The 24,704-nt window shown below is 33.0% G+C and overlaps 2 long non-coding RNA genes across 3 annotated transcripts; one reads left to right on the plus strand and one right to left on the minus strand.

Annotated features, from left to right (window-relative positions):
* The first annotated feature begins 3,263 nt into the window (after nucleotides 1–3,263).
* LOC123563383 (uncharacterized) lies at nucleotides 3,264–16,149 on the plus strand. Of its 2 annotated transcripts, XR_008368578.1 has the most exons (3): nucleotides 4,177–5,923; nucleotides 8,391–15,079; nucleotides 15,355–16,149. It is a non-coding gene; the product is annotated as an uncharacterized LOC123563383 (long non-coding RNA). The 2 variants fall into 2 exon arrangements; XR_006688794.2 differs by lacking the exon at nucleotides 15,355–16,149 and having other exon boundaries at nucleotides 3,264–5,923; nucleotides 8,391–10,318.
* Nucleotides 16,150–16,673: 524 nt separating this feature from the next.
* On the minus strand, nucleotides 16,674–18,664 carry LOC123563384 (uncharacterized). Its single transcript, XR_006688795.2, has 3 exons — nucleotides 17,986–18,664; nucleotides 17,431–17,540; nucleotides 16,674–17,122 (listed from the first exon to the last, which is right to left on the minus strand). It is a non-coding gene; the product is annotated as an uncharacterized LOC123563384 (long non-coding RNA).
* Nucleotides 18,665–24,704: the final 6,040 nt, after the last annotated feature.

A 24,704-nucleotide genomic window follows, 5' to 3' on the forward strand; every position in this document is an offset into this window, starting at 1 on the left:
ATCTGTACTGTTTATTTAATTCATATTGCACATTTATGCTGCATATACAGATATTAGCCTACACGTGTAGTTAAACGACTGACATACATTTTCACATCAGCCAATCAGAATGGTTTTGTAATCTAAACCGGAACTTCACTAGGGAAGTTCAACGAAGTTTTTTATGTAATGTTGAAAAAACTGTAAACTACGCGTTGTTTCTCTCAGATAAGAAATATTGAAGAAATGAACGGTACACAATGAAGATAAAATACCACTTGATCAATATTCATAGTACACATTTATCGAACTGCGCGTTTTAGGTATGAAATGCGCGATTGAAATGGGTTAGTATATTTTCCCGTTCATGACCATGGTTCTTATAGAATACCTAGGGGTAGGGTATAACATGTACAGAGGCATTTTCTTTCTGGTCTGGTGCCAGTGGTTCTACCTAGTTCCCCGCCATTGCCTGGAAAAAATGCAAGGAGAGACATCGATGGTCTTCTTCCAACACGAAAAACTGGACAGACGTGTGACCTATACGTGTTACTGTGGTGTTATACCCAACGAGAACAAAAAAATGTCAATTGTTCGCTACTAACTCAATTTCTGGAATTAGAAATATACTGTTTCCTACAAACATTATGCAAGACGTAATTTACACGTTTTATTAGATTTCGCGATCATTAATACAGTACTGACTATATCACTGATTTCAGTATATCTCTCATCAGACATTAATTAACGAAACTAGCAACTAGTGTTGCAGGTAATTAACGTTCGTCTGTACCAAATTAAGAATTTACACAGTTTAACAGTAAATATACATCTACAGTGGTATTTTACCTATTTTGGCCGATTTGCTCATATTATACACAAGATCTCACAAACTGATATTCTTGACTAAAATGAAGTACCATGAGATGTTACCCTGTCCAGTCAGTCTGATTTGAAGTGAAATTCAGAGATGCTGGTATTGCGAGCAAGCTTCATTTTGGCAAATTGATGTATTGGACTGTCTGAAGAATAGAAGTGGGCTCTTTACTAGCGTCGATATTTTTACTTACATGGTAACAGGATCAAATAGCACGTTCCTGCATGTGTAAAACGCTTCTTCATTGCTTCAATTTTTGCCAAATACATCTTGACTGCTTACTCTGATAACTTCAGAGCTTATATGTAAATATAAAATCAATATCCGGGTACAAAATGTATATTGATTTATTCTATTTGGAAAGTCGTCAAAATGATAACATTTCTGGTAATCTGTAGCCCGTAATCTTCATTTACTTTATAGTGTAAAGAAATATTGAAGACAAAACCCTCAATGTCATTGCGAAATTGCCAAAACGTTTGTGTATAGTGAAGTCAAGAGATTTCTTGTATTGCTGCATACCTCTGAATTGAAGCTACCAAAATGAATGTAAATATTTCTATGTTTACTTGATTGGACTGCGTAGTGTATATCATCCGCCACAGGATACAGTGCAAGTTCAATCCAAAAAGCAAAGTAAGAAGCTTAGATTTACTGAATATAATTCTCCTATATCGACCTAATGCTAAACATGCATCTTTTTCAAAGATTTTGGTAATTCAAGCGTTCCATAATTTCGTAAACATTGGCGATGTTACTTGTTATGTAGGGTGGGTAAATACTTCATTTTCGTCTAAGCAAAACGTATAAGAAGCGAAATAAAACACCTTAATACTGTTGTTTGCAGGTAAGGCGGTTCTGTAATAAATCCTTGTGCACAGTACAGAAAGTTTAAGTACTATTACTCTTATAATTGCTTATTTGCATGTGTTATCACGTTAATATCTGCGTGAGAAATGAGAAAATTCCCGATAATAATTATGTTCTTTAAACAACTATTCCGCATTCATCATAAGTGTTTCTATACATTTTGTTTGTATACGTATCTATATGAATATTGACGTTGAAAAGCCCCTTCCAGATGTTACATTCTGAATAATTTCATAAGTTGAATTTGTGTTTCGAAAACAATGGGTTTAACAAATCCGACGAAAATAGACAATTACAAATGCACGTAGAAGAAAACCTTTATAGAAACGTAAATTCTTGTTCGTGGGCTCCTGATATGCGAACATTCCATTAGTGGAGAATTTACTTAACCTTGTAGATACCAAATTATCTTCTGCATTGTACGATATCAAATGCATGCTTTAGGCCGATAAAATGTAACATGCATTTATATTGATGAAATGTGTTTCTGTCACTAATTTCCTTAATTTTATTGACAGATGTGTGGATGCCATCAAAGAAATGTTATGTAATGACCTCCCAAATGACTTGCAAATTAACCTGAGCGGTTTACCTTGTTACGGAACAAACAAATATACCAATTTTCAACATTGAAGAGAAATTTTCCAAGCACAACCTAAATCAAAACTGACTGTACCAGTTCTCCTTCCTAGAACTGCTAACAAAATCACTAAACTGGCAAAAATTATTCTTAATTGACATTTTGTCTAATATCAGATTTAAAGGAAATAATTACTTAGAACACAATAAGTTAAAGATATTCAGTTTGAGACTATTATTTAATAAAAAAAGATTGGTTAGTACAAAGAGAATTGGTATACCCACTGTATATATTATTATAATTATATTATACATATATACTGACTTTTGATGATTTTAAAGCAAAAATATTTATTTAAACTGCTGTTCATTTCTATTTTTCTGTTTCAGTTGTCTATTTGACATAAATGAAACTATTTTGACATGACTAATTTCGATCTTCTGGAGTAATTTTATTCCTTTTTGATATTTGTAAAAGTGAGGGTAAAATAAAATAATGGTCGTGTCTTGTAACATGTATCTGAAAAAAAATCGCTATTATCAAATTCGTCATTAAGACATAAAATGTTTTCTTTTATCAAGCCAAATGTGTCTTTAAGAATTAGATTAACTCATAAGGTTGTTAGGAAACAAGATTATGAATTTTCCAAATTATGAATATACGACTTAATATATTTATATGAAGACATTCAGTATGAAACATGTAAAGCATAAAGAAAACCAAAGCAGAAATAGTCTTTTTAATTGAAACCATTAGAAATATAATGAGCCGTGCCATGAGAAAACCAACATAGTGGGTTTGCGACCAGCATGGATCCAGACCAGCCTGCGCATCCGCGCAGTCTGGTCAGGCTCCATGCTGTTCGCTTTTAAAGCCTATTGGAATTAGAGAAACTTTTAGCGAACAGCATGGATCCTGACCAGACTGGTCTGGATCCATGCTGGTCGCAAACCCACTATGTTGGTTTTCTCATGGCACGGTTCATATACTGATACGCGATTCAAAGGAAACAGTTTTTTTCAATTTTGGAGAAGGACGTCGTTTATATATACATAATATTCGGGATGCCTTCATTTTCTCTATTATTCACTATAAAATGCAAACAAATGCCTTATTCTACAATCGCAAAATGATATTGTCATAACAATTATTATGTTCTACAGAACGATTAACAGTTTTATCGTATGTGGAATGTAATTACATATATAACCTGTCGGTTAACAAGATTTGTCTCGCTTTTTCTACGAACAGTGGACGTACCTCTTCACATGTACATCGTCCAGTATCTAAATTATTCACAAGATTACATGATTTAGTTCATGTGGTCGGTAACGTTTAGTCATTCATTAGTCTGCATGATCTGCAGCTCGTCTGAAGTATCTAAATCTGTCTTGTACGTCCAACCGCACACAATACAACAATATTTGTCCAACTGAAACAAAACCATTCTATATTGAAGTAAATCTTCACTTTTTGCTTAGCTTGTCTCCATTGGCTTCGAGTATATAGCATTCAGGCTCATTTGCCTAGTCGATACTGGTATATATAATATAATATCCATAAGAACTCCAAGACAGAAATATACCCAGACCCTATATACTGCATATTCATAGATGACTGGTATTCTATTAAGCTATGCTGTATTTTATGACGGCTTATATTTCTCGCTCTGTCATTTTTTTTTCATCCAAAATAATATGCTTTCTTTTGTAAAGACCAAACAATTTAATCAAAATGTATTAGTCGCACATGGGGCCATTTGTCAAAATCGTTTCCTTTTGATATGCATTTGTCCAGGCCGTGATTTCGTTCAGATAGGTTATCAAATTTATATACATAAAATTCACTCGGCGCATCAATCTTATAAAGTGAAAATGACCACACTTCTGTCAGTAACAGAAGACAGAAACAATGATACCCCTCCCTTTTGCATAGTCCTTATTTTGATTAAGGATGACACATTGGTGACAAAATCAAGCCTAGTGTTAGCCAACCTGACATTCTTGATATTCTGAGCTAAATGTTATTCTTCGCAACAAGAAGGTCTACATGAATCGGAGGTAGGCTTAGTCATTACTGTGCAATACTCAGTCTGTAAAAAATTGTTCTTCATTCACAGATTCGTAGACGTATTGTCCCATTAATACGGCATGCTCGGTGTTTAACCGTGTATAGCAAATCTGGTAGCCAGTTTGTTCCGACAGTCCACACCATCGTGTTCACCCGAGACACTTTCCACTTGTTGTTCATCACATATCCCAAATGGTCATACATATTATACAATTTATGTCGGGTCTACAGACAGAACTACGTCGACACGATACAAATATACTTATTTTCATTCTATCTAAATTTTAGCAGTATAATCTTATTAAAAGGCAATCTATTCTATAGTTATGTAGTAGAAAATATTAAATATAAAAGATTTGCCTGACACGTGTATAAAGGTATAAAGAGATTAAAGGACCGGAATTAGAGAATTGAATTATTTCTGTGCACAGGGCTTGGCTCGGGATTTACGTGGATTCCTCCGGGACAAGTTCCTTGCCGCGCGGAATATTATCTTTCGGAAAAGTGTTAGTGATTTTTCTGCCAGTGTTCCATTATTTGATGCCACGTCTCACCGACAAATCGATTCGCCATTGTTCTGTCCAGGGTAATCCCTCCCTTCGACAGTTTGACTGATTATTTGACTCTTCTTCTTTGCGAATGGCTAATTATAGTCTTGATAGGGGCTCTTTATTAGGGTTTACGGGGGTTTCCCCGAGAGAAAACGTGTATCAAACACTAGCGTGCTATTCCCACGTCTTATGTCCAATTAATTTGCTTCTAGGTTTTTGACTGACGGGACTTTGCATGCGCCATTTGATAACACTGATTAATGAACGACTTGGGGTCATTTGCATTGATTTTTGCCTGCAACAAATGATTGTCGTTAAATTTACGACAGCAAATTTTCCATTGACATGTGTATTCATTTCTGGCAGCCGAGCCATTAGTTCCCGATGATCTAAAATGGATTATTTCAACGAAACCTTATGAAATTTTATCATTAACGTATTATGGTTTGATTAGTTTCTCACGTTGAACGTGGCTAAATGTTGGGTCAGTTGGAGTGTATACTTTTACGTAAATAAAAAGAACTGTGTAGTCGAATATGCATGACGATAAAAAAACAGAAGTGATAAATCGTACATAATTCAACGTCTTGCAATATAAAAGTGCTCTTGGCAGTTTTCCTATATTCTGTCAGTGGTAACTCCTCTCATCTGTTATCTTGCAAATGCTCATGGAAGCGTGTCGAGTGTTTTACGCATTATATATCAATTAATGACTTGTTCTTTGACAGCTGTTTATATAACGCGTGTGATGATTGGTTGGAATCGCCAAAATGTCTCATGGGGCGGGGCTAGTGTCAATTGCGGAAATACGGTATCATCTTTTTAGAGAAAAATAACTAGGTCGGCAGTAAATATGTATATCTTGGTGTGGATTAATTCCATTCAAATGCTTGACGTGACCGTAACAAAGTCAAGCCATTAGGCACGCATGCATTGTACGGACTATCATTTCATGGATTTAATGAAGCATGTGTTCGGGGATATATGTGGTACTTGGTAAGCTTTTGTGAAATCCCTATATCATTTGATTTATCTTCTACTGAACAAAATTAAATATCGGATTTCATTTTCGCGTCTTTCAGTTAAATTGTTTATTATTCAGATCTTTCGAATGCACTCAGTTGTTGTACAACTTGATATAGCCCTTAGACTCTTATACAAATTTACTTTTCGATAACAGATAAAGCTGCGTGTGTAATGTTGTGACAGGCTTGCTGTTTTCATAAGATGTTTATATATGCCTTCTAAAACAAATTTGGCACGTATGACCTAGATTTCCAAAACAAATTGTGACATTTATGATTCTAAAATTCACTTTATGTATACGGTTGTTATGGCATGTTAAATTAAACATACAACCAAATCGTGGCACGGAAATAAACGAATATGCCTACGGACTGGTATATGTGTATGAATCAGGAAAATGGCGCCAAGCCAAAAATCGAACACAGCTGGCGTGTAAAATAGGAGATTGTAAGTTAGATTTACATACGAATGTGAACAAATCATCAAGCCTCTCTACATATCGCAGTTAAAATGACATTTGCGACGGTCTTAATGTATAGGAATTATTCAAATTATTCACATAAGTAAAGCAAAGCGTAACGAAGCGGAAATTACTGATATAGCACAGCTTGCCTCACAAATTTTTTTTATACATAACAAACATAAATAACGTTAAATATTTTATATCAATTTGAACCGCACTATCTTTAAAACTTAACATGACAATAAACAATGAATTTCAAAATGATTATCGACCAAAAGCTTTTATTCCATCACATGACAACTATTCAAAGAAACTTATATATAATGATCCGCTCCTCGTTTGTTTATTTCATAGATATAAATTACAAACAAAAAGTGTAATAGAGCTTTATGCTCTTAATAAAAAAAAACTTGAAATAGTAACAAATATAAGAATTTATTTCGAAGTAGTGACGAGAAGAATAACGAAGCCATTAACAAATTTCGTTTTCTGTATAAAAAATTGATTTGATCTTAATTATATCAATATTTAATAAATACATAAATAAATAAAATAAATGAATAAATAAATGAATAAATTTGTAAAAATTTGAAAGCAAAATTCTCAAATGCGATAAAAGATTTTTTTTGCTTTTTGTATAATTGATGATAGTGTTCAACGAAATATTGCATATTAATTATTCTTTGGTTTTCTGAAGTATATTATTTTAGTTAATGAAATAAAGATACTAAAGTGTAAGGTGTTTTCAGTATAGATATCTAAATACATTGTTTTTCATAGCAGTTGATACACACTTAAAATATATATGAAGTGTTTTTGTTTTTGTTGTTGTTGCTGTTTTTAATTAATTAATTAACTGCGACCATTTGTTAATATAATTTTTGCCGTAATATTGGCCACTAAAACGGCTATTTTAGGTGATATCAATGTGTGTTTTTTTCTGTTTTAAATTCCGTAAAATAAATCCATTTAAGCGGTAAATTTCTTCTTTTTTTGTCAAAACTTTACTAACATTTCCAAACTGTCTTGTGTACATGTCACAATCAGACTCAGTATCTATAGTAACTTTTTTTTCAGAAAAATAAACAAACATTTCAAAAGATGAAACTACATTTTAACCGTTTTTGGTTTTGATCATTCAAAATAAAGTTCAGAAAGTGTATTATTTCTCGTCCGTCGGAAAACCACAAAAGATCCTTTACAAAATAAATGAGAACGTTGTAAACAAAAATAAATTGGCCAACTAATCAAAATCTTTGCAAATATCTAACTGACCAATGAAACGTTCCAAACTTGAAAACGGTATCATCAGGTACATCTGAGCATACAGAAGGTCTTTTCAACTGCCTTACTGTAGGTGGCCGGATGCGGTCAACGGGGTATTTTTGTTATCGGCTTTCAATTTAATCTGTAACGGTCAACCGACGTTTTATCACTTGGGCAGATGTTTGTTTACAGGCGATGACCTTCCTTTTTGAAAACTTCCTCTTGACAAAGGACAGGTTTCATTAGGATTATTCATAGCGAAGGTTGAAATTTAAGTGATATACAATATTCTTTAACGTACTAAAATTTATGCAGTTGTCATGTGCATAGTTAAGTTAAGCTATATGATTCAATTTCTACAAAAGTTTGTTTTTAGTCATAATCCAAACTAATGAAATGGCCAATAAATACCGAAACAATTTCCGCGTGCAGTTTACGAAATTGTGGATTTCATATTCAGGCATTTAATTTGTTAAGAGGATATAATTGTTTTAATACGGATAGGTAGCTATTGTTAATTCCTGTCGATTATAAAGGCAAATGCCTTATGGAAAGGGGTTACAAATGAAAAGAACAACTAAAATTTTAAAAAGGTTTAAAGTTTTAATTTTACTATTTCAAAAGTTAATTTTACTATTTTAAAAAAGTTACAGCCAAACCTAAGTCTAAAATATACATACATTCCCAATATATTCATATATATTTCAGAATATTTTGTGGAGGGAATGATGTTGACCTTGTCCGCCTGGATACCTGGTTATCCTGGTTGAAAAAAGGGAGAGTCACAGAATGATCAAACAGTCATGCAGCAAATGAGGATGCGTGAACGAAGTTTAGGCAAATTTTGCTGATATGAAGTTCTGCAAATAGACCAGGTATCAAGGTGGGGCAATGAAGATAAGTACGGATGCATTTCGAATGGTCAATACAAGTCTACTGGGCTAGGGAGAATCGCTTTAGAATATGACCGTTGTGTCATCGTAAAACGACCAAATCCACTTACAAAATTATCATGGTAATCTTGAATGTGTATTTTTTTAAATACTTAATAATTATTTTAATTTACTTTTGAAATCCTTATCAGTATAATAACTCATGAAACTTGAGGAAAGGAAACGTTCACTCTAAATGACATATTTTAAAATGGCATATTAATTAGTACCAAATTTACATGCTCATTGAATGTACATGAGATGATAATCTTAGTAAGGATGTGTAGTGTTCATGGAGAAAATCCATGTATTTATCATGTAACATCGAAGCGAAAATGACAAAATAATATTGGACGAAGTGATGCAAAGAACCCATTTATCTTATATGGCAAATGATTTACGAAGACTACCTTTTAGATCTGATTGCACTGGCAGACAAGACACGGGAGAATAGGCATCTGCATTTCAATATATTTACCTCTTATAATTTTTGGAAGAAGTTTTCGTCGTGACAACCGCTAGAATGTAACTTTTGTTATGCATTTTGAAAAACAGTACCCAGATATCAGCAGTAAGTTTTGGCAATGAAGTTTTGTTTTGACATTTAACAATGAGCTGCGTGACAGTGAAATTAAAGAACAGAGACGCACTGCCGACGAAGATATAAAAATGGGAAGACAAAATGATCCATTTGTATCCCTGGGACGTGAATCTGAATATGCAGAAAACATGTTTGTTGGATCATTAGAATACTGAGTGAGCTGTAGCCAGTTGTGATAAAAATAAGCTGTCTTTATTAAAATTTGTTCAAAGCAAGGAGCATCTCCGTGTGTTTTGTATATCTAAGGATATTATATTGTTTGTAACACAATGTATGACGACTTCTACTTACCAAACACTATATAGCTTTTATCTGTCTGCATTTTAAATGTAATAGATATTGCTGTTTGGACTTAAAAGCGCTTGTAACATAATGTAATTACACTTTGAAAAAAAAATCATTTTTTTTTTTTCAAGAACGTCCGATTACATGAATTGTAAGGGTTTTTTCTGGTTTAACAAACTTTCAAGATACAAATATTTCTTCAGAAGTTCTTAAAAAGCTATCATGACATTCAGTTCTCAGCTCTAGTTTAATTGCTTCTCTTATTTTATGAAACATAGTTTTGTCTGTCAGACTGTTCACTACTGTTTCAATATGATTGTGAAATATGTCCAAGCTTGTTGACAATTCTACATCGGTGTATGTCTCTATATTTAATTCATTCCACAGGCGTCAATAAAAGTATGCGTTTCTTTACAAAATTAATAATGAAATACGATATTCCGTTTTCAATAATTGATCAATGCAGATACTTCCACTAAACTGATCCGCAATTCTCAATAATCATAATTATCATCGTATGGTTAAAATATTTTATCATAATAAATGTACAGAAAGGTATATGTCAGGATTCAAACGAGGTTCATACTCTGCCAACACATTGTTATCATTTCTTGGTAGGCTGTGCTATATATAGAAATATTTCAAGGACGAAAAGCAATTAAACAAGGCAGATCAACGGAATCTGTCAGATAATAAAATTAAAAATAATGACACATTAACTTGAAACTGGTAGTTATGTTGTGTTTTTTTCTAAATCTCAATGCAAAATTAACTGTAAGTCTCAACATTGTTCATAGATAAATAAATCATTGAATACATATTTTGTTGTTCTGAAATAGTAGAAAATCGAATTATTTCTATAAAGTGTCAGTTTTACTTACTTTTGATGCATTGTTTTTCATTTGCAGAATAAAGTTAAGATTATAATGTTATTGTGTGTTTGCGTTTATAAAAATACGCAATAATGTGAAAGTCCTTAATATCCCATTTTTGTAAATAATACAGGGAATTATATCAAAAAGAGATACACGTATTTTGCAACATAAAATGTGTAAAGAAAAATTCATAATTATGTACAATAAAAATTTTAACATAATAATTAGAGCAAGATGTATAGTCTGTTATGGTTCTATGAACAGGAAGTAATGAACTAAAACCGTTATTATGCTTGATATGCATTACATATGACAAATATATGAACCATAAAACCGCCAACATTGACAGTGTTATGTTCTTAGATAAATGACATGTGCTTATATTTTTTAAGAACCACTGAGGTTGTGTTCAGGATAGCAAATTAATAGAGCTTGAAGATTTTAAACTGGTTTTCTCCTGGCACGACTGCGAGAACAGTAAGGTCTCTGCTCCGCAGTAAAATTACTGTAAAATTGTTCTTCTCCAGTGACCTTTTGTTCTGTTTGCTGTTTGCATATGAATGATTGCACGTGTAAGTTGTGTTCATGAATATTAATCTTGGGGTTTTATGAATACGACGGAAGACACATAAAACATAGCGAACAATTATTTGTTTGCAGCCAAGGAACCTTAATATTCAAAACATATTTGGTATTATATGATGTAAAAGATGAGAGATAGTCTTTGAAGTCATATCCATCAGGAGAAAAAATAAATTCAACCTTTTTGTATTTCAAGGGATGTTAAAGTGAATGCCAGATAAAGTTTAAAGAGAAGGAGTTGTGGATAAATATTCTGTGTGACAGATAATAACGTTTATTTCATAATACCAAAGTGATCAATATTTTCTCAGCTAGATATCTTTTACATAATTTGAATTATACATGAAAAACCACAAGCAAATATATTTACTGAACACAATATAACTACATTAGATTATGGCAAGGTTTGTGATACCTAAAACCTAATATTTGATATAATGTCTTTGTATCAGTAGGTATCAGTATACGTATACTGTAAGTAAAAAATATAAGCTGTGCAGCATATTTGATTAAGGCCGCGAAGTAATGGTAATTCAACATTCTCTATACATTAGCTAGATTTACGATGAGTATGGCTAAAAATACAATCACACCTAAACTTCCATGCAAACGTCAAATGCAAGAACAGCAATCATCAAATGTTTAGCATTAAACTATCATATTTTTTTGACTATGGAGTTTATTCTATACATTTTTTTTAACATTGGTTATGCAATATAATCATTATTAGATAGCATTATAATTATATATTGTTTTTCCATAATGGTAGAATAATGCTGCTTGCAGGAACATAGTGATCATGACCAAATACAATGCTTCCATCAGGTGAAATAAAAACATAAATCAAACATTAAAGAGTACAGATAAAGTACTTTCGAAAGAATAAGCACTTGATAGTCAGCAAAATGTAACAGCATACAGCATTGCACATGACTACTAATCAAGTGTTGCTTACTGAAATCAGTGTTACTATTTTCAAAGAAGGTGAGGTGACCTGTTGACTATGTACAAGTGAATGAATAAAATTCATCGGTGTGTAACATTCAAGCGGAGACGTTTATCCATTGAAAATCAAAGTGAATTCAGCCAGGTAAACGAATGTGACTTTTTTTTATGACTTATTTATACCAAACCGATGATAGGAATTTCCTTATTACAACAAATATATTAGCATCGCAGATATTTTTCTATTATTTCGCCATTCCAATCATTTTATAATTTACTTTGATCATCGCTTTATTTAATTGTTATTAAACGAAATGAAAGAAAATGCAGTTTTCGCGTTATGTATTGATACGAATATTATACAATTATTGCCTTTTGGTGAGGTTGATACGTGAATTTATCGACCTGATAAAAGCGATATCGACCGAGGGCACAGCCCGAGCATGATATCGCTTTTATCAGGTCGATAAATCCACATATTGACCCAACTTAAAAAGGCAACAATTGTTTTATTATTAAATCCAGCCTACTCAAAAGTATAAACTTTAAATACAAATATCTGCAGCCTTTGGTCATTTTTCGTGGTAAATTGTGACGACGTCGCATTGTTTTGACGTCAAACCGTGATGACGTCACAGTTGGAGATCAATACGTGTTTTTTGCTCGACCTTGGAGTCAATACGACTTTTTATCATTGATCATGTGACTACATCTAGACCAATGGAAATATAGATTTAATAATAAATGCAAACAAAAACGTTTTGATGCAGTATTTGCCGTATTTTATCCTGTCACTTGCAGTATTTTCGACCCGATATCAGGGTGCCGTATATCTTTCTTGATATACCGTCAGTTGACATGTGAGCAGTGATATACAGTCAGTTGATCATGTGACCTTATGATCGATATTGTTGTCATAAGAAATTTTGCATTGAAACCATCACCATTGTGTTGGAAATGTCCGAACTAAGAAAATGAGTGGTCAAATAATGAGTTTTTATTCAAAAACGAAGAAGTTATAGCGATTTTTAACTGTAACCACATTACTGTGTCGGTGATTACGTCATTATATAAGTGACGTCATTAGGAATAAGACGTCATTAAAACGGTTGTCGCACACTTATTTTTGTAAAATAAATTGCCAAATATCGGAAAATGAAGTAATGACAAGATAAATAGAATAATAGGTTAGTGCCTAAGATGGAGAAAGTTTATCTGGCTCGGCTCCGGACGTTATCAGGTTCGCCTTCGGCTCACCCGATAACCTCCTCCACCTCGCCAGATAAACTTTCTCATCTACGGCACTAACCTATTATTCTCTATTTACTTTCATTTCAGTACAGTTCATTAAATTACGTGTTACATATTTCATATCAGTGGTGAATACATGGTGAACGTATCTTTATTATTATATTTTTATACGCCATAACAAAAAGAAAAATATCAGATAAAGATAAAAAAATTTACATTTCAAGTTGATTTTACTCTTTGAAATAAACCGTAATATTTTCGGGTTTTGAACGAATTGATTTTTATTATGTTTTAAGGACTGTCAAATCCATTTTTCACTTTCTAGATCGACTATACGTAGATCTTACTGGTGGTGTTTTGTTCCATGGCAGTGTCTCATTGCATTGAGTACCTTTGTTTATTTTGTTATTGTCTGTTTGTTCTAATTCGTCGGTGTGTTTTGGTATACATTTCCATTGTATTAACAATAAACAAAGAGTTATTGTGGCGTGTGTTGGGAAGGGCGTTTTTTAAACATGGATATTCCTATTTTTGTCCATGTTTTTACAAGAACAGCAATACATTTTAACCTGTATGTATGGTTATGCCAGGTAAATGTAATTGGAAGTAATACCAGGAAACAGCTATGGGTAGTAATATTAGGTCAGAGCAATTAGTAGTGTTACAAGGTTACAGCAATGGGTACTTATACCAGGTCAGTTGTCATGCTGTAGTATGAAAAAAACTTATCGTAAAAGATAACGACCTCTATTAATCTTTTCAATACTATCAGTCTTCCTTAAACTAGTGAAGGTTTCTAATTGAAAATGGGCCTGGCGATGTATGACATCAAACAGTGTGGGGGAACACGTGACCTAAAATGATGCGAAACACTGACAAAATGGCCGCCACGTACCCGAATTTGATGGAAAATGCGAAGTAAGTGACATTTTTTATAAGATATAGCGTAGGCTAAGCAGCACAAAAATCTCTTTCCAACGGTATATCACCCTACATTGTAGTTTTGCTAGTTTCTTAGATCACATCGAGGTTTTGAGCGAGTCGAGAACTTTTTCCAAATAAAATCGTACGATGCCTAACACGTATAGTTAATAATTTATCAAAAAGAAAGATTTCTAGGTGATATTGATCAAGTTGTTGCTAATGTTTGTTTATTGTATGCAAAAATGCTCATTGTCAAAATTTTGATACTACGTCACAAAATAAGAGAAATATTAAATAAAATGAGAAAATTATGCGTTGCATGTAAATATTTTTTGATGAAAGATGCTGAACACGAACGTATTTTTTTATTAGTTTGGTAGGACATTATTTTGCTTCTAAGTACAATTATTATTTCTAAAAAAAGGTTTGATAGGAAATTCCCAGTCTTCAATGAAATGTCTACACAAAAGGGAAGATAGTGTGCAGTATTTGGGAACATCATTTCTTTGTTAGAAATGAAAATGTGATCCTTAAAAAGTAACAAAGGAGAGTTTGGTGACATGTGAATGAAATCGTTCTCAAGTCTGACCAGTGTCTATAAATTTTATTCCTTTGTTATAAAGTATTGAATGTGTTTTAGCCATAATTGCATTCATTTTATAAGTTTAACTTTCGAAAACTTATACTTTTCAATGCGCTACGACTTAAAAAGATTTTAACGTGCAAAGAATATATGCACAAGCTATTTTGCAGCAGTGGCACTGAACGACATTCACTGAAATTTAGGTGGTGATTTGCACTTTTCTGTTATATAAATGTTTGTATGAGATGCCTCATCCCAACGATAGTTGTTTTGGAATTTACATATTAGCATAGACGGCCTTTGACTGGAATGTGGGAAGCTAAATTTACAGCAAGTCAGGAAAGAAGACACAGTAGAAAAGCACCATACAAAGGATGTGGATATACCTTTTGCAGTAAGGCTATCACAACATGACATAGGTAAGTTCTCTTGCATCTTGCAAAGAATTGTAATAGAGTCCCATTGTTGTCTTTTAGAGGTAAAAGAAAAAAAAATCACATATGACTTTGATATAACAGAACAAGTAGGTCACATTGTAGAGATCTACATGATAAAGCATAAATAAAAACATTGTGTTAATTTATTTATTAAATGATTTTGTAGTATTTTTAGCATATCGGTAAGTGGTTTGTTTCAAAAAGTTTTTGTGTTTTTTTTTTAATTATGATGCAAACAAATTGTTTGAATATTTTAGATACAGCGCCAATGACGAAGAAAAGAAGATTTAAGGCGGCAAATACCAAAAGAACTTTACACTGCATATGGATTTGCGCTGACGTGAACTTCGGCGTAACTGTGATTCCAAAATTGGCATATTGATCATTCAGAGCGCAATAACAAGCAATGTGTGTCTACAGGTACTATTAAGGACTTTGGACAATACAGAGAAAAACATATAAACTTTAGTGCATGATGTCAATTAACCGAGTAAAAACGGTAAAAAAAATCCATACTTCTGGATCATAATTCCCTGGCTCCTTTTCAGACTACAAAACCATATCATATGTCCAGCCAAATTAAAGATAGATAAATAAAAATAAAATCTGTATGGAGAGCCTCCTTTGGAAGCATAGAATGCAACAAAGCAGATTAATAGCTGACTCGGTTTGTTTAAATCTGTTCATGAAAAGTAATGGGAAGTGGCTACTGCCCAAAACCCCTTATGCCCCTACTAGCAATGACTAAAGTCAGTAAAGTGGAATTCTATTACAAAGATATTGAATGGACTTCATGAACAACACAATTCAAATACGAGGAGACTTTTTACGCCCGACACATGGCTCTTCAAGATAGCTGTTAAGATAGTTGATAAAATCTGTAAGAAGATCCTCCGGAAGCATTAAATGCAACCAAGCAAGATAGTAGTAAACTCGGTTGGACTGAAATTGTTCATGAACGGTAATGTGCAACTCCTCGAACCCACACCGCCTCCACCCCAAACCCAGCATCAGCTTATGCGGAATTCTATTACAGAGATATTGATAGGACTAGAAAATAGAGCAACACTGAATAAAATCATAATTATACAGTTTCATACGTTTCAAACATTATAACAAACTATGCATATTATAACACTTTGAATTCAATTCTGTATGCATTGAAAATATAAAATAAAAAGAAAAAACCATTCTAATGTGTTTTCTCTTATTTAAAATGATTTATAAGTTAAGAGTTACAGAGTGTCAATCAAATTGTTATTAGTAACACACTCAGACAAAATGCAATTGGTAAAATAACATAGAAAATACAATATTAATAATGAAATATAAGATTTCATCAGTATCACAATCATACAGATATCTGTTCCCTCTTTATAAACATTTTTTCCCATGATTTTTGCCTGTTACCATTATTCTTGTGCCGTAAATATTTGTTGTCAGCAAATAAAACTGTTTGCGACAGTACAGTTTTATTTTTACATGTTAGGATATGATATCATGTTTTTTCAGGTCATTGGTTTTCATACAGATACAATTTTATTCATGCTCTTTTGAAATAAAACTTACACAACAATTTACCTTCGATTTTATTGTTATCCATAATATATTTTTAAGTCACATCCACACGTATTTAATTAAGTATTGAAAGTGACATGCCTTATGTTTAATTTCGTCATATAATAATAATATAATATAAACATAAATCTAATTCGGTTGAGAAGGAGAAAAATTATGTCACTCTTTACTGTTAGGTAAAGTGAGACCGATACACACTAAAAGTAAGAAATTGCAAATTAGTAATGAATCAAATTGTTGTTTCCAAAACACAAGACTACAAATTTTAACAGTCCCTTGCTTATGTTAGCTTGCTTCATGTTAGTAGTATTTTGTTTTCCTTTTTAATGCCCTTTTCAACCTTACACCTTAAGTCTTTTTTGGACATATTTCCAGTTGAAGCTTGGATCTTCTTTACTTCTTTGGCCGTGTAGTATCTAACATCCTTCATTATTAAATGTGTGTGTCCTAAATGAAAAAAAAGAGTTATAGAAATGTAAACCAGAAATAACATACTTTTTACTGGTTTTTCAAGTAAAAGTATTTAGATTATTATCTTTATTATTATTATGATTATGTAAAAGAACAAGTGGAAGATGATGATAATAACAGTATAGATAATAATGATTATCATAATTGCTATAGTTGTATACATTAGCGTTGTAATAAGTCTTGAAACTTGTCCTAAAACAGATTTGTCGGTATATACTGCATACACTTGACATGACATGACTCAATATGAGCATCCATTTAAACAGGTAAAACTTTCAGCTTACTTTGTTTCGACATGTACGTACTGCTTGATTTTGAGCTAGAACTACTCCTACACAAATGGCACGTGGCGTCCTGTGTGTTTCAGACAGTTTGTACGCTTTGGGCAACGTTCCTGTAAAATATACAAACAGCAAATGAATATAAATTCATATAAAATGAATTTTTGAAAAAGCAGTCGTGTTAAGCATCATCTTTAATCAGAAAATATTTACGTGTGAGGCACCAATTTATTATTTTCATGAATATCTTTCATTTTTGAAGACATAACATCAAAATATTGATAAACGACATGTGTTTTGGCATAAAGCAAACATACATCGGCAAAGGCTTGAACAATTCCTTCTTTAAATCTTTATTTTTGATAAATTATTAATTATACGTGTAAAGCAACGTAACATTTTACTTCGGAAAAGTTCTCGACTCGTTCAAAACCTCGGGGTAATCTAAGAAACTAGCAAAGCTATGAAGTTCGAAGATATACCGTGGGAAAGAGATTTTTGTGCTGCTTAGCCTGCGCTATGTCTTATAAAAATTGGATAAGAATAAATGTCACTAACCTCGCATTTTCCGTGAAATTTGGCTCTGTGGCCGCCATTTTATCTGTGTTGAGCATCATTTCAGGTCACGTGTTCCCCCACACTGTCAATATGAATATGCAAATTTTATATAGAATATATATACAAATATAATTAAGTTCTGCTATCTATCCCGTGTTCTGACACCTACCTATAGTCATGCATATTTCCACACAAACTGTCGAGATATCAATAAATTAACATTGTGTGTTTTACGATATGTTCTAAATACAGGTATTGTTGTCAGCAAAATTGTTATAGGATGTGATGACTTTGTCCACGAAAAATGATTCGTCTCCGAAATGTAATACTTATGGAGAAAATCTGTGTATTATGATGTATTAACAAAGCAGAAGTGACAAGATAATATTTGATATACGTATTTACTCTAGTGAATTACAGACTAATGCAACATACATAATTAGATATAATGGTAATGGCGAGCACATGATTAAGTTGCACTGATAGTCTAGTAACTCGACCGGCTAATCTGAACATGCAGAACAATATTTCTCTTCTATTATTAGAATGATGGTTTGTAGTCGGTAGCAAAATTTCATTGCATGGTCATCAATGCTGATATTCAAATCACTTTTTGTTAATTGTTATAAATAATAAGATATCATTTGAAAGTGTCCTTAATTTACAACAGAAGAAGCAGGTCATTTAACAAACATACTTCCACAGGAGTTGATATGAAATACATATAAAATTAGTTATAATTAAACCTTCCGCCTAGTAGTATTTAATAGAAAAAAATATGTTTCAAGATACAAACGCGATGAATATTCATCCAGCATATAATTATCAATTATGCAGAAATGTTACATGGTAGGTTATGAATGTGGACAAAAACATATCTAAGCAAGATCAGTGAAAGCTGCGAAATGTCATTACCAGCTCATAAATATTAAAACCCACTTTAAATTGGTAGTCATATCTTACAATTTCTTGATGCAACAGCCATGAATTACGAAGGAAGTCACGTGCTACAAACCTTGTTCACGGATGAACAAATAGTTTTTTATCTCTCTTACATTACTTTCGAGTACATGCTGTATGAATTATTGCTGTCACGAGCAAAGAATTAAATACATTGTTTTTGCAATCTAAAAATTAGAGAGAAGTTAGATGTTTTATTTATATTCTAAAATTCGGTTTAATTTGTAGCATCATTTTAAACATTATATCTATTGTTGCTATTTTTACATAAATAAAGATACCCTGTGAGTGTACTTCGTATACTATTTCTAATAATTTCAGTTTTAATGAAAACAATTATAAAGAAAATAATTCAAGGTATGTATTTTGTATCATAAAAAATGAGATTATATATATATATATATATATATATATTATATATATATATAAAAGAAAAACATCCAATGGGTTTCCTCTATCTGTATTTCTGTCTACCTACCGGTTTCATATCATAATCATCAGGGCAGACATATAAAAAAGACTCCAGTGGTCTTCTTGATGTGACTCCAGTTGTAACGGCTACAAGCGACCACTGTATTAAGCCGCGCTTTAAAAACGCCTGGACTTCTTAATACATTAAACGATTTTTTCAGTGCGCAACCAGTGACAACATAAAACCAGGCTCAGCTTAAATGACAGTGATTGAAACTTTTCGCAATGTATACAATTAGCATGTATAACAGTCGACCAAACGTCAAAATTCCAAATTACAATATGCAAGGCTTTATGCATTTACACTTTGAAGCGTCTGAAGTGATTAATTCAGTATAAAAACTCATTTTCTGTATTAGTATGTCATCTGTCCCTTAATGCTTAATCCATTCTGTCATGTTGGAACATGAGACCTACACGTCTACACTATTTTGTCATTGCAATATTCGCGGTTAAAATTCAATACCCATTGTGGAAAGTATAAGGTAAAAAAAAGAGTATAATAATATTTATTCTACAGTCTAAAAGTAGCAATAGTTTAAGTATAAACGTTTGATAAATAACTTTGTTGAGTATTCATAAATTAAACGTTTTATACAATTTTATGTGTGATTCTATTTTATGATTAATAACATATTAAAACATACTGAACGTGATGTAGTTTTCGTGAAAGAATACAATGCTTCCAGCATGCTACGATGCATTAATATAGATGAGAAGTTTTTATAGCAAATTAATCACTTAGTGCTCTGTAAATTGTAATTGCATATTGTAATTTCAAATTTCGACCTTTGATATGGCATCATGTGTAAACGAATAATGACGAGCAGGTTATTGAGCACTATATTTTTCATTTCTAATGGCTACAGAGATAACTTGTAAAGGCCAATTCTTCATCTGAATTGTGAATGTATTAGTAACATTTTGGTACCAAACATTTGTGGATAATGGTAGAATTCAATGCCACTGTGCGCAATAATACCAAGTTAGTACAGAGCAATATGTGCTCTTAGAAAATATTATGCCTAAGCGTCTCTCTATATTCTCGTAGCTTTAGGAAAATCTTAACAAAATGCGTTCAGAATTTGTAATTTAAAAATGGTAATGTTGAAACAAATCTGCGAACATAGTAAATTTTGTATGGAATATATAGCGAACCTACACCTGTGTTATTTACTACATAATTTCACTCAAATGTGGTTCGAAACGAGGTCAGATATCATACACAATTATGCTACAAGGGTAGATTCAGTTTTAATCCATACAATTACAACCGAACTATTAAATTATGAGTATGTACTTATGCCGATCTGAAGAGATTTTGACCCGTAATTTGCTTCAAAATACAAAATTTCTGCCGTGTAATGAAAAGAAGAGTATTTTTGTAGTATAGGTATAAGTATTTTTTGTTCCTGCGCCTACTTTAAGCATTAAAAATGTCGAAAATATTGGGACGAGCTTTGGTGGTAAAACGTGTTTGTTGAAACTTTGTCGCGGTACCTCTTTCTGAGCAAAATTTAGATGTTTCTTTATTTCAAAAAATACTCATAGCAGTAGTTTGAATTTAGTCTTGAGTAATATGCAGATCAGGTTTCAGAAATTAGGAATTGTTGTCTTAAGATCTGACTTTACTAAAGGAACAGGTGTGGATGTCATTTTCTCACTTAAAGCCATTTGACTGAGACGGACGTCATCCTATTGTAGGAACTCATATGTCCACAGTTGATTTACAAAGCTATTTGTGTAAAAGTAGCAGGGTACACTTCGAATTTTGGCCCCCGTCAATATTTGTAATAATTAGAACCTCGTGATTTTGGATGTCTGTAAATTAAGGTGAGAGATAATGATTGTTAATTCTTTAGAAAATTTATACAGCCGGTAATGTAAAATTCTGATGTCAGTTGTAAAACTAACTGCTGCTAGCTTTGTATGAATCAATGAGACACCTTTCCGCGGAAAAATTCAAATCACGGAAGGGTGCTGTGCTTGTTGATTGGTAATCAGGAACATTTCCGCTATTTTGTGAAAAAACGAGCTGAATGGCCCCCATTCCGTTTATATCCTGAAGTTCAGTAAGGACTATTTAATTGAGAAATTCAATAAAATTGGACATTGTTCTTGCAGCGGGATCATTGCAGGCTGTTCAAAAGGTGCAAAATTGATGATTTTTGCATGCTATTTTAAATGGATGGTTTACAACTTTCGCTTTGATAACTTTCTTTATTCTTGTATGAGAATCCTGATCTTGCCATTGATTAAAAGCACAAAACATGCACGCAATTTATAAAATGGCCACCCTGATTCTGCTCATAAGGGAAGTGCAAAATTGCAACTTGCTACAAGTAAGACTGTCCGTGCCCAAAATTTTCGAATCTAAGTGTACCCTTCTATCAAAGTTGTCTTATACGCCATACCCGGGGAAATAACTCGTAACACCTCGATTCATAGTCTCCTCAACCTGTCTCGTTGACAGGGAGGTTATTGATATAAATTATCTTATTGTATAGACTCAACTTGATAACTTGGCATATACTGTTACAGTGGTTGAATACTAATGATTTAAGTGCTTTGAAAACAACAAATGAAATATTAAAGTGACTCTTACGCGTGATTGGTAACGTAACTGAATTCAATTATCACTGTTTTAGATATCATGAAATGTCGCCTACGAACGTACTATTTCAATATTCATTACTTTTCTAATCATTTTTTTCTTCATTTTAGAATTGTTATTTCTGTCCTTTATGTTCATCATTATTGAAGTTTATAAAAAGCAGAGGTATACATACAACTATAGTTATACAAATAATGTATATTAGTATGTCTTAATTTGTGTTCTAGGCATACCATTATGATATCTTGAATAATAGCAAACATGTATCACAAGAAAAACCGTATGTACAGTTCGAACCTACAGCCTTGTTGTATTCACTAGTATGAGTTAAACTGCCTACCGGCTTCACCTATCGTATATATATACTAAATCTTTATTCTCATCGTAATATATACAATATATATATATATATAAACAACTACATATCCTTACAATTACAAATGTACTACGCCGTTCCATGTTGGGACTGTAACAGATTATTGCACACTCATAGCTACATCAATGCTTTTACAAAACTATAAAACAATACAACCGAACTAGTTTTGCTAATCCATAAGTATCTTGTTTTAAAAAATATATTTAAAACAGTAACTAGCTAAACGAATAATAACGTGTGAAAATAATAAACTAGTACTATTTTACACACTTTAATAAAAACAATACTGGTTGTAGGTGAACAGAAACATGGCAATAAGTTCAACCTAGCATTGATAAGCAAAACTTTTTCAGCGACCAAAATTATTCGATTACAAATAAAAAATTTCTACCTTATTTACAGCATCAAGATCACCACTTAGATGTTAAAAATCGACGCCTTTTAAGTGTAAAAAACAACAAGATTTTGTACTAGTCCTGATCATATTAGGTTCAGAAAACAAGAATATATCCGTTTCAGAAACTGCCTTATATCATTAGATACTGGGCAGTTTAACAACATGTAAATCACATTATCAACGGTTCTGCAAAAAAGACATGTTCTTCCTTCGATTTCAGTGCTTTCATAACGACCGGTTTCAATTCAGTTACTGGAAGCTACACCAGGTCTAGGAGGCATTATCAATTCGAACTACTGCTCAGGGATAAACTCTTGTTTGAACAATTTATAAAACCGAAGTTTATTACAACCTCTGTCGGAATTACCTACCACAGCATTACATAAGAACGTTTCACTATCATTAATAATTTGGAAGTAACTGGTCTATACGTATGCTTTACTATATGTCCAAGGTGTTATAAGCTTATTGAATCGTATTCCATCAAAAGATCCGGGGCGTGATCAGTATAAAATAAACTTTTTCATTGTCGTACCATAAGTGGCTTCCATCCCATAATTATCTCCCGAGACCTCACCATTATCTTCCGGCGCCTAGGACGAACCGTTGCGCTCTGTTATGTACAGCATCAATACACGGAAAGGACTTGAAATCCCACAACGGAACACAGCAGTTGATGACTGGCCATCATTTACTAAAATATCATATTTTACACCACAATAGCTTTACATTTGGCAATTTACAGACCTAACGCACGACCAGCACTTTGAGCACTGGTTTATTTTTGTTTGCTTGATTTGACGTCGCACCGACACCATTATATGTCATATGGCGACTTTCCAGCTTTTATGGTGGAGGAAGACCCCAGATGCTCCTCTGTGCATTATTTCATCACGAGCGGGCACCTGGGTAGAACCACCGATCTTCCGTAAGCCAGCTGGATGGCTTCCTCACATGAAGAATTCAATGCCCCGAGGGAGGCTTCGAACCCACACCGATGAGGGGCAAGTGGTTTGAAGTCAGCCACCTTAACCACTCGGCCACGGAGGACCCTCAACGGATTATTACGACAAATAAACTCAAAATTAGTAAATGTCTGAGAATTCGGTCGAAAGTGTACATTATTACTTTTTGTAGGCTTTATGGTCATATCATTCATTAAACATCAATCATTTAATGCATTTAACAGTGTATGCAAATCATGTGTATACTTATACCATCTGCATACAGCAATTTTTTTTTTATTTCCAATAGCAATACCAATGTCAAGAGATTTGATATACAATGTTAAACCATTAATAAACAAATTAAACAATAAAGGAGATAATATACATCTCTGTTTAAGACCACAATTAACATCGAACCACTGAGTGTTCAATGAATTAACCCTAACACATGACTTTATTGAGACATAATTGAGCCGTGCCATGGGAAAACCAACATAGTGGGTTTGCGACCAGCATGGATCCAGACCAGCCAGCGCATCCGCGCAGTCTGGTCAGGCTCCATGCTGTTCGCTTTTAAAGCCTATTGGAATTGGAGAAACTGTTAGCGAACAGCATGGATCCTGGCCAGACTGCGCGGATGCGCAGGCTGGTCTGGATCCATGCTGGTCGCAAACCCACTATGTTGGTTTTCTCATGGCACGGCTCATATAACGATTTCATAGTATAATTATTACAATTGTGTAACAACGACGAAGTGAGTTTATTTACTTCGTGACCGAGCTATATAGTCATATTCGTTAAAATGCATTCGTAAAAGTTCAGTTTCAATAATATTTTTGTTTTTCATTTAAGTTGTTTTTTGTTAACGAATCAAATAAAAGCTAACATAAATGATTAAAGGCATAGAAACCACTCGCACCTGCGGATTCTACTTGATATGGACATATCGTTATC

This window comes from Mercenaria mercenaria, chromosome 2 (assembly GCF_021730395.1).
Source record: "Mercenaria mercenaria strain notata chromosome 2, MADL_Memer_1, whole genome shotgun sequence".
Lineage (NCBI taxonomy): Eukaryota > Metazoa > Mollusca > Bivalvia > Venerida > Veneridae > Mercenaria > Mercenaria mercenaria.